At 41.8% G+C, this 8,411-nt stretch overlaps 1 protein-coding gene across 1 annotated transcript in view; it reads left to right on the forward strand.

Moving 5' to 3' along the window:
- slc8a2b (solute carrier family 8 member 2b) overlaps positions 1 to 8,411 on the forward strand; it is a 162,010-nt gene that overhangs the window by 80,391 nt on the left and 73,208 nt on the right. The window contains exon 3 of the mRNA XM_087175159.1: positions 7,018 to 7,072. The gene's annotated coding sequence lies outside the window, so the exon portion shown is untranslated. The remainder of the gene's footprint in view (positions 1 to 7,017; positions 7,073 to 8,411) is intronic.

Raw genomic sequence — 8,411 nt, forward strand, 5'->3', positions numbered from 1 at the left:
GACCTTAGCTCCAGACCTTAGCTCCAGACCATAGCTCCAGACCTTAGCTGCAGACCATAGCTCCAGACCTTAGCTCCAGACCACAGCTGCAGACCATAGCTCCAGACCTTAGCTCCAGACCATAGCTCCAGACCATAGCTCCAGACCATAGCTCCAGACCTTAGCTCCAGACCATAGCTCCAGACCATAGCTCCGGACCTTAGCTCCAGACCTTAGCTCCGGACCTTAGCTCCAGACCTTAGCCTCAGCTATGGTCTCTGACTTGTCTCTCACTTGTTACAGTATTTGGTGTTTCAGTCGATGTATAATTTGCTTTACTGATTAGAGAGATCATCCTCCAAGCTTTGATGCCAAATCATCACAAACAGACATATGTATTTTAAGTAGCCCACTTTAATTTTGTGCCATATTTTATATTAGAGCGGTGGATTCATGGTGTTCTGGTTTTGTTGGGTTTACATGTGTGTAGTTGTGGTGCAGTTGTAGCCTAAAAGGGGGCAGTGTCAAAAACTGTGTCCTTAAAGGACGTTAAATGGGTCTCAATGAGTTTATTTTCAGCCCCACCAGCAGCACTAGTGGCCCTGGGGATGTCAATGTCAGGTCGGTGTTTATCCACCTCTTTCTACAAGGGTGAGACTTGGTGATCTCCTCATTTTTCATCTAGCATCACCAGAAGGTTAGATTGTCAGTTTTCCAGTGAAATATCTCAACAAGATGGAATGGGACCAAATCTGGTCCAGACATCCATGGTCTTCAGACGTATCCTAATGGCTGAGTTGTACAGTTGCATGGATTAACATAAATTATTTTACAGACATTCAGATCCTCCTCAGAATGAATTATAATGACTTCCCTGGCTTTTCATGTAGTGGCATCATCCAGTCGGAATGTACATTTGTTGAGTGCTTTGGTTTTAGGCCAAAAACCTGCAAAACTAATGACATTGCCTTAAGTCTCAGCTGTACTCTGTGTTTAATTCTAATACCATGCTAACATGCTAAACTAGGACTGTGAATATGGAATACATGAATAAACATTAGATTGATAAGATTGCCATTGTTGCCACTTTGACTATCTACAGCCTCACAGAGCTGCCAGTGTAGCTGCTTACTGTGATTTTTTTACTCCCCAGAGACGTCGGCACAATGAGAGGAAGAATATTTGGTTGACAAATCTCTGTCCCTGCTAGCGCCTCCTCAAGTTATGTAATTCTGTCCATAGTCAGAATCGAGGTCTGATGTTTAATGGATGTCCGTCTGGGCTCCGTAACTTTGCTAACACTCAAGGAAGAAAGCAGAGAGCTGCCACTGTGCTTGATTCACCAGACTGATAAAGAGCATCTGCTCTGTGAAGGAGTAACACTGGCTCAGCTGCCGTGTTTAAACGTCTGCAGGTGTGACTTTTGAATGTTGGTGAACTTTTATGATTACTTACTAGTTCGTGGAGCTCTCACAAACTGTTGTGTTTCCCTTCATTGGGCTTGATCTTGAAGTGTATTTAATTTACAGTCATCTATAGCTGTGGACGCCCCAGCTCTCCACTCTCTTTGAGCTCACTCTCATCACTTGATGTCAGCCCGAGTCAGTGCTGTTGACATTTACCTCCTCTGGGTCAGTGCAGGGTCACTATGACTGATGCAGCATAAACAAATTCATAAAGTGACTCCATGGACTTGTCAGGAAAAACGGAATGAAAAACATCACAGTCGCGGCTTCGCTTCCTCTGTGCATTTGAGAAGCAAGAGTGTGACTATGAGAGCAGCCTTCATTTCTCTGCTCAGTTCTTCGCCCTGTGGCTGGGAGTTTTTCAAATAAATTGCGTGGAGAGCTCTGAAGTGTTTTTAAAGTGCTACTTCGTGGCCTTCGTGGATGCATTATGACCATATATGTATGCATGTATACAGCTATCTGTTCTCCTGCCTGTGATCGCAGTCCTCCTTCATCCAGCTTTTATAGATCCATCTGCATCTTTGCTCCAAGTATTTGCATTTACATTAAGGCAGCCACTGTGGGATGAGGATGCAGGACAGGTTTGAAAGTAGATCCTTCTGTTAGAGAGGTGCTTCTCTATCCTCTCAGCTGGATACAGCACTGATGTCACTAACAATAACCTGTTTAATAAACAATGAAATGCTTGCTGTCATTTGCCCTGGTAGATTTTTGCCATGGGAACTGCAGGTTTTTAAGTCAAAACAATTCATATTTATGGATCTCGGGGGACGATTTGAGGAATTGCAACTACAGTATTTATTTCCTCTTCTAGACCCTAATTCTGATTACATTCAAACAATTGTCAAACATGTTTAAACAACAAATTGTTAATGATAATAATAATGATAATAAGGATAATAATAAACTCTATTTGTATAGCACCTTTCATACAAGAAATGTAGCACGAACTGCTTTACAAGAAAGAAATGACCTGCACCAAGTGCTTCACATGAACAGAGGAAGTTAGCAATGTAGCTTGGTCCTTGTCCATTAAGGAGGAGGAGCTTGAAATCAGTTCTAAATGTAACAGGAAGCCAGTGCAAAGCAGCTAAAACTGGACTAATGTGCTCTCTCCTCTTGGTTCTGGTTCACAGCTGAGCTGCAGCGTTTTGAATGAGCTGAAGTCTCTCAGTGGTTTTTTTTCAGGAGCCCAGTAAAGAGTGCGTTGCAGTAATCAAGGCAGCTTGAAATGAAGGCACGAATCAATCTCTCAGCATCTTTTTGGTTTATAAATGGCCGTACTTTAGCTGTTTCTAAGGTGGAAAAAGGAGGTTTTTTTTCACCTTGTTGATGTTGGACTTGAAGCTTAGATCTGAATCCAAGATAACGCCAAGAATTGAAACCTCAGGTTTAATCCAGGGCGTCAGTTTCCCCAGGTTATTGAACAGCATTTCTCTTTAAGAGAAATCCATTTATTTATTGCTAGAGGACAGGTAGTAATGGAGTTTATAGCTGCAGCATCATTTGGTTCAGCAGAGAGGTACAACAGTGGCTCTGTCCAAAGGTGACACAGTCAGCCCACCATCACCTCTAAAGCTCACAAATTAACATCGCATCTACTTCATTCGTAGAAAAGCCAAAGTATAAAATCAACAATTTGCCCTGTTTCATAGACACACCAGACTATTTCTTGGCAGGGACCAGTAACTTCCTGGAGTCTCAGCTGGCTTCCTGGCAGCTGCTCCAAGCCAAGAAACACATGCTACCTGTTGCAGGTACACTATTTGGTTTTGTAGAAATCAAACAAATGAGATGCAATGTGTTGATTAGTGGGCTTCAGATGTGCTGTTAGGTGGATTTTATGACTTAAGCTAAGCTCGGTGAACAGAGTAACTGCTAGAATTGACCAGTGCAGTGATCGTGATAATCAAGCCATTTTCATTGAATAGTAAATAGTTGAATACTAAAAGATTCTGCGTGTGATGTTCTGTTGGTGAGCAGATTCACAGAAGTAATCCGTTAAAACACAAGGTACACAGTTTGTAATCCAATGATCATGTTTGGTTGAAAAGAAAGAGAAGGATGTTGAGACTGTGTGAAGTTCTTCCTGGGGAGAGAAATCATTTCCTCCTGTAGATTACTGTGCACCTTTCACTGGTGTGCCTTATCCTCCGGGTCATGATGTTATATACAGTCACACTCAAATAAACCTAAATAAAACTGACTCTATTCACAGCAGAATCCCCAACATGGTGTTACAACATGATTTTCTTTTCATGTCCTCGTTGCCACAGTGACCAACATTCAGATTCAGATTTGAGGATGAGTGTTGATTGATTTTACTTTGTAGAAAACATATTGTCCATCTGATGAAAAAGCTGAATGGCTGCAGTTTAGCGGATGTTATTTTCAATATGTCACATGACGTGACCTTTAGAAATACTGTGAGATGTGTCGGTGGGAGAAAAGGCAGAGGGAGGAAAAGGCAGGGTGTGATGGGATGTATGACTGTATTGCACTACATGTAGCAGAGGAAAGACAGGCAGGAGCTAGGCAGAGTGAAAGAGCACAGCGATAAGACAGACAGCTCAGAGATGGAGATTATTTTGTGGTGAACTTTAGTGTCTGCAGTCCTGATGAATGCCTCTGTAACGAACATCTGAGAGTGTTGGCGTCAACCTTTAGCCAAGACCTTTACATCAGCTACAGCCTGAAGGAAGAGCCAGGAGGGGAGGAGAGAGAGAGAGAGAGAGAGAGAAAAAAACCTGGTGTTTAGTGTCACTGACAAGGATGCAGTTCTTCAATTGCACAGTGACACACACCTGAGGACTGTAAAAGACTTTATCTGCTGTGTTTCAGAGAGCATCATACACACATTATACACACCTTTTCACGTCTACAAATATCATTAATAACTAGTGTTAGGGAGCAGTGAATTACATGTAATTAAAGTAGTAGTTTAACTACATTTTGCAGTGGCTCATATGTGCATTGTGATTCAAGTAGTTAAATCCCTTTTTTGCTTTTTTTGTGTATAGTTAACTACAGCAACTACAAACAGCTTTGGGTCATTGTTACCGTATATATTTATATATATGTATATGTCTATGTATATGTATATAGCTTGAACTTTAACTTAAGTCTTAACCCTCAAACAGCCATTTGAAGAAATGATGATAATAAATGTCCTCTCTGCCAAGGTGTAAACCTCAAAGCGATACAAGACACACACAGTACAGCCTGATCTAGAAGCCAATCTGGCACACACACAGTGATTCAAGGTAAAGGAACAGCCTACTACTGATAAGGACAAGGAAACATCCCCTCTCAGATTTGTTTGTGTGTGTGCGTGTGTGTGTGTGTGGAGGAGGGGCTTTATTTCAGCAGATACAAGCTGTGTTGATCAATACATGGTGATGTTACAATTTAAAATGAAGCGTTGCAGTTCATTATTTGATCTTCCCACTTTCTCTCAGCTCAGGCTGCTTCCTCTGCTCCTGTTAAACCATCTTTTGGAAGCATCATAGTTGAGCATAACACAGAAACTAACCAGGCAACTATTGTGTAAACACTGGCGCCCTTTCATGCGCGCGGCGCTTACAGCGCGTGCACCGTTCCCCTCGATCCATTGACTCGTATCAGATGAGTTCACCTCCGCCACCAGAACGATAGGTCATCTCTCTGTCCATCTCCAACCAGCCGTCCCTCTCAGCAGATAAAGAGCTATTGACAGAGTGAAGAAGAGGTTCCATTGACCTGTTAATAGAGGTCAGGACCTTGTGGAGGAGGATGGAGGATTTGATCTCTCTATATCTCTGGTTGTTTGCCAAATCAGAGGCTGAGGAAATGCTTTCTTTAACAAACATCTGATAATGTGTATTTAATGCAGCCCTCAGTAACTCATTATTCATTCTCCCCTGATCGGTAGTGTAATGGAGTATTTAGTGTGGAAATATCCAATGACCACATCATGTTTACCAGACTTTTGCATTCAGGTAAAAACGCCGCTGCAGGATGTAAAATAAAAAAAGCAGAAATATGTTGTAAACCACAGGGTGTTAGAGCAAAGAAAAAAGGAAATAAATGTACACATTAACCTTACTGTTTCATCATCTGTTCAAATGACTGCTATCATAGATTTTGTCCCTGATGTGCACACTGTCCCCCTTGTTTTGCTAGATTTACATTTTGTTGGTAGAAGAGAGCAACCACCTGGTAATAAAGTTGAAAATATTTACTTTACTTTCAAGGAGCACCTGAATGCACCATTATTTTTTTTTTGCAAGGGTAGAACATCTTCTTCTCTTGGGAGGATCAGGTTTAACTCTTCAATTGGGAACTGGGTCAGACAGACCCAGACCCAGTTCTTTTTGCACCAAACATATTTCCATCAGTGACAGTCTCTCTAAGTCTTTCCGTGGGGCTCTGCTGACACCAAAATAAAATATTTTGTTGTGATATTGAACGACTCCTAAAAGATAAACTACAGTACAAATGGCTGAGTCACACATCATAAAAAACTAACACAGATAATACAAAAAGACAGAAAAGTGAACTGCACAGTATTGATACAGGAGTTTTAGTCGTATATTAAATGAATGCTAATAAAAGAACTTTTTGCATCAAATGCTTGATTGTGAATAATTTAATATTTTAAGATTTGATCATTTCTGTTTTGCAAAACACATTAAAAAATCCATGTTATTCCTGCAGCTCTATTGCAGACTGGGGGAAAGAGCTTGTGAAACTGTTTGTGGACGATTGTTGGACGCTAAAACCAAACACCTAAATGAAATCCCTTCAGGTTCACCAGCTCTTAAAAACAGGATTTAATCACAAGTAATAAAGAGTTTTTATGTGGCTGTGGCCCAAAAGTAATCTCTGTCATCATCTACGGTGGATGACTCAGACTCAACAATACTATTTAATAAAGGGCCCGAATCAACCCAATACATCAGCAGCACCGATACATCTGTCTCACCCTGCATCTCTCCCTTCACTCTCACTCTGTCTGTTCTAACGTGACTCGCTGGTGGAAAAATACTGCACACACACGGACACACACACGGACACACACACCTCAGTATGTGTGTGTAATAATGTTTGTGCTCATTATCCGTGAACCCATCTCTGGGGATGATTGCATACCTAGTTAATCTATACAAATGACAATGACCCATATCCCTCTTTTTCTCCTCTCTCACACTTTCTTTAACTCTATCTATCTCACCCTTCTCACTTTCTCTGTTCCTGCCGTCTGTCTGTCTCCTCTGGTTCATCACGCTCTCTCTCTCTCTCTCTCTCTCTCTCTCTCTCTCTCTCTCTCTCTCGGTCTTTCTCTCTCCCTCTGTCCTTGAGCTGATGTGGGATGTGGTACTCCATATTCAAGCGAGACGTTTGGTGTTTGTGGATTTGTTTTTGTTGCTGGTGTGTGCCTGTGGGAGTTTGCAGTGTTTTGAAGATGCTTTTAGGTATTGTTGCCTCAGTCTTTGCTGCGAAAGGTTTAAAACACCATCAAGAGTGAAAGCCTCTCATCTCTTATTCTCTCTCTCTCTCTCTCTCTCTCTCTCTCTCTCTCTCTCTGCAGTGAGTAGGAGCTCTATGTGGATCAAGAGTTGAAGAAGGAGCACCTGAGACTAGTGGTGAGTTTGCTCTCCTCCCTGCCTTGCATGTCTTGCTTAGATCATACAAGAAATGTCTGTAAATGTGAGGAGAGGTGTAGTGTCAAAGGAGCAGTAAGTGTAGATGGTGTAATGCTGAACACACACTGTGTGGGATCAGATCCACCTTAGGTCACACCATTATACAATATAAATGTACCTTATAGAAGCAGTAGTGTGTTTCCAAACTATTACTATTGAGGTTAGAGTCTGTGCTGTTTCTGGTATTTTTTCACCAGTGTAATTTAGATGATCATCAACATACGTCAGAACTCAGAGCATTCAGAGAACCTGCTTACAAAGTTGTGACCTCTCGTGATTGACCTCACTTGAAGGCACCATGTGTGAAGCAGCTCGATTTTTTGGACATATTATACAGGGAACCCTGCAGAATTAAAACAGGAGAAAAAGTGGTGGTCTGCTTTGGCTTTTACCTGCTGATGTGTGTGTGTGTGTGTGTGTGTGTGTGTGTGTGTGTGTGTGTGTGTGTGAGAGAGAAAGAGAGGGAGAGAGAGGCAGTATCTACAGTTGCAGTTGAAAGTCATCAGTGAGACTGTTCTGTACCCGAAAGAGGCAAATTATATGTTAATGTATGTTTGTCACCATAGTAGAGAAGAATGGTTTTTCCCTCTTAAGACATTCAGTGGCTCCAAACATGTGTTGTTTGTGTGTTTCCCAGCAGGGAAAAATTTAAATGTAACACTTAAGATTATGCATGTTCTGTTCACATTTTCTTGCCGTTGGTCCTGCTGCATCTTTACCTCCAACATTTTATTACATTGTGTAATAAAGATCTTACATGATAATGATCTGCAGTTAAAAAGGGGCGTTCACACTCACAGCAATACACACTGCGTGCACACACACACACGCGCGCGCAGAGTTGACATGAAGTATATTGAGATATACGATACAATATCAAAGTGTGGATGCACAGACTTACAAACACACACACACACACACACACGCATACACATATACACACACACACTTGAGTCACACGTGCATGTCAACCAATGACCAAGAGGTTGAAGGCTTGAAGGGCTAAAGCAATGTATTCTGGGTAACAGCAACAGTAATGGCTCATTAGTTGTATCCCACGGCAACCCAGCCAACTGGTGATGAATGGGAATTGTTGGGGGGTCATTATTGTACAGTGTTTTCTTCTGTGCATTGTATTGTGTGTGTGTGTGTGTGTGTGTGTGTGTGTGTGTGTGTGTGTGTGTGTGTGTGTATCTATTCGGAGTCTCTGTTAAGAGAGAGGAAACTACAACAGGACTCATATACTGTCTCCTCATGGACCTCCACCACCACTACCCCC

This window comes from Seriola lalandi, unplaced genomic scaffold (genome assembly GCF_002814215.2).
Source record: "Seriola lalandi dorsalis isolate HSWRI2012SDOR001 ecotype SW California unplaced genomic scaffold, Sedor1 jcf7180002054422, whole genome shotgun sequence".
Lineage (NCBI taxonomy): Eukaryota > Metazoa > Chordata > Actinopteri > Carangiformes > Carangidae > Seriola > Seriola lalandi.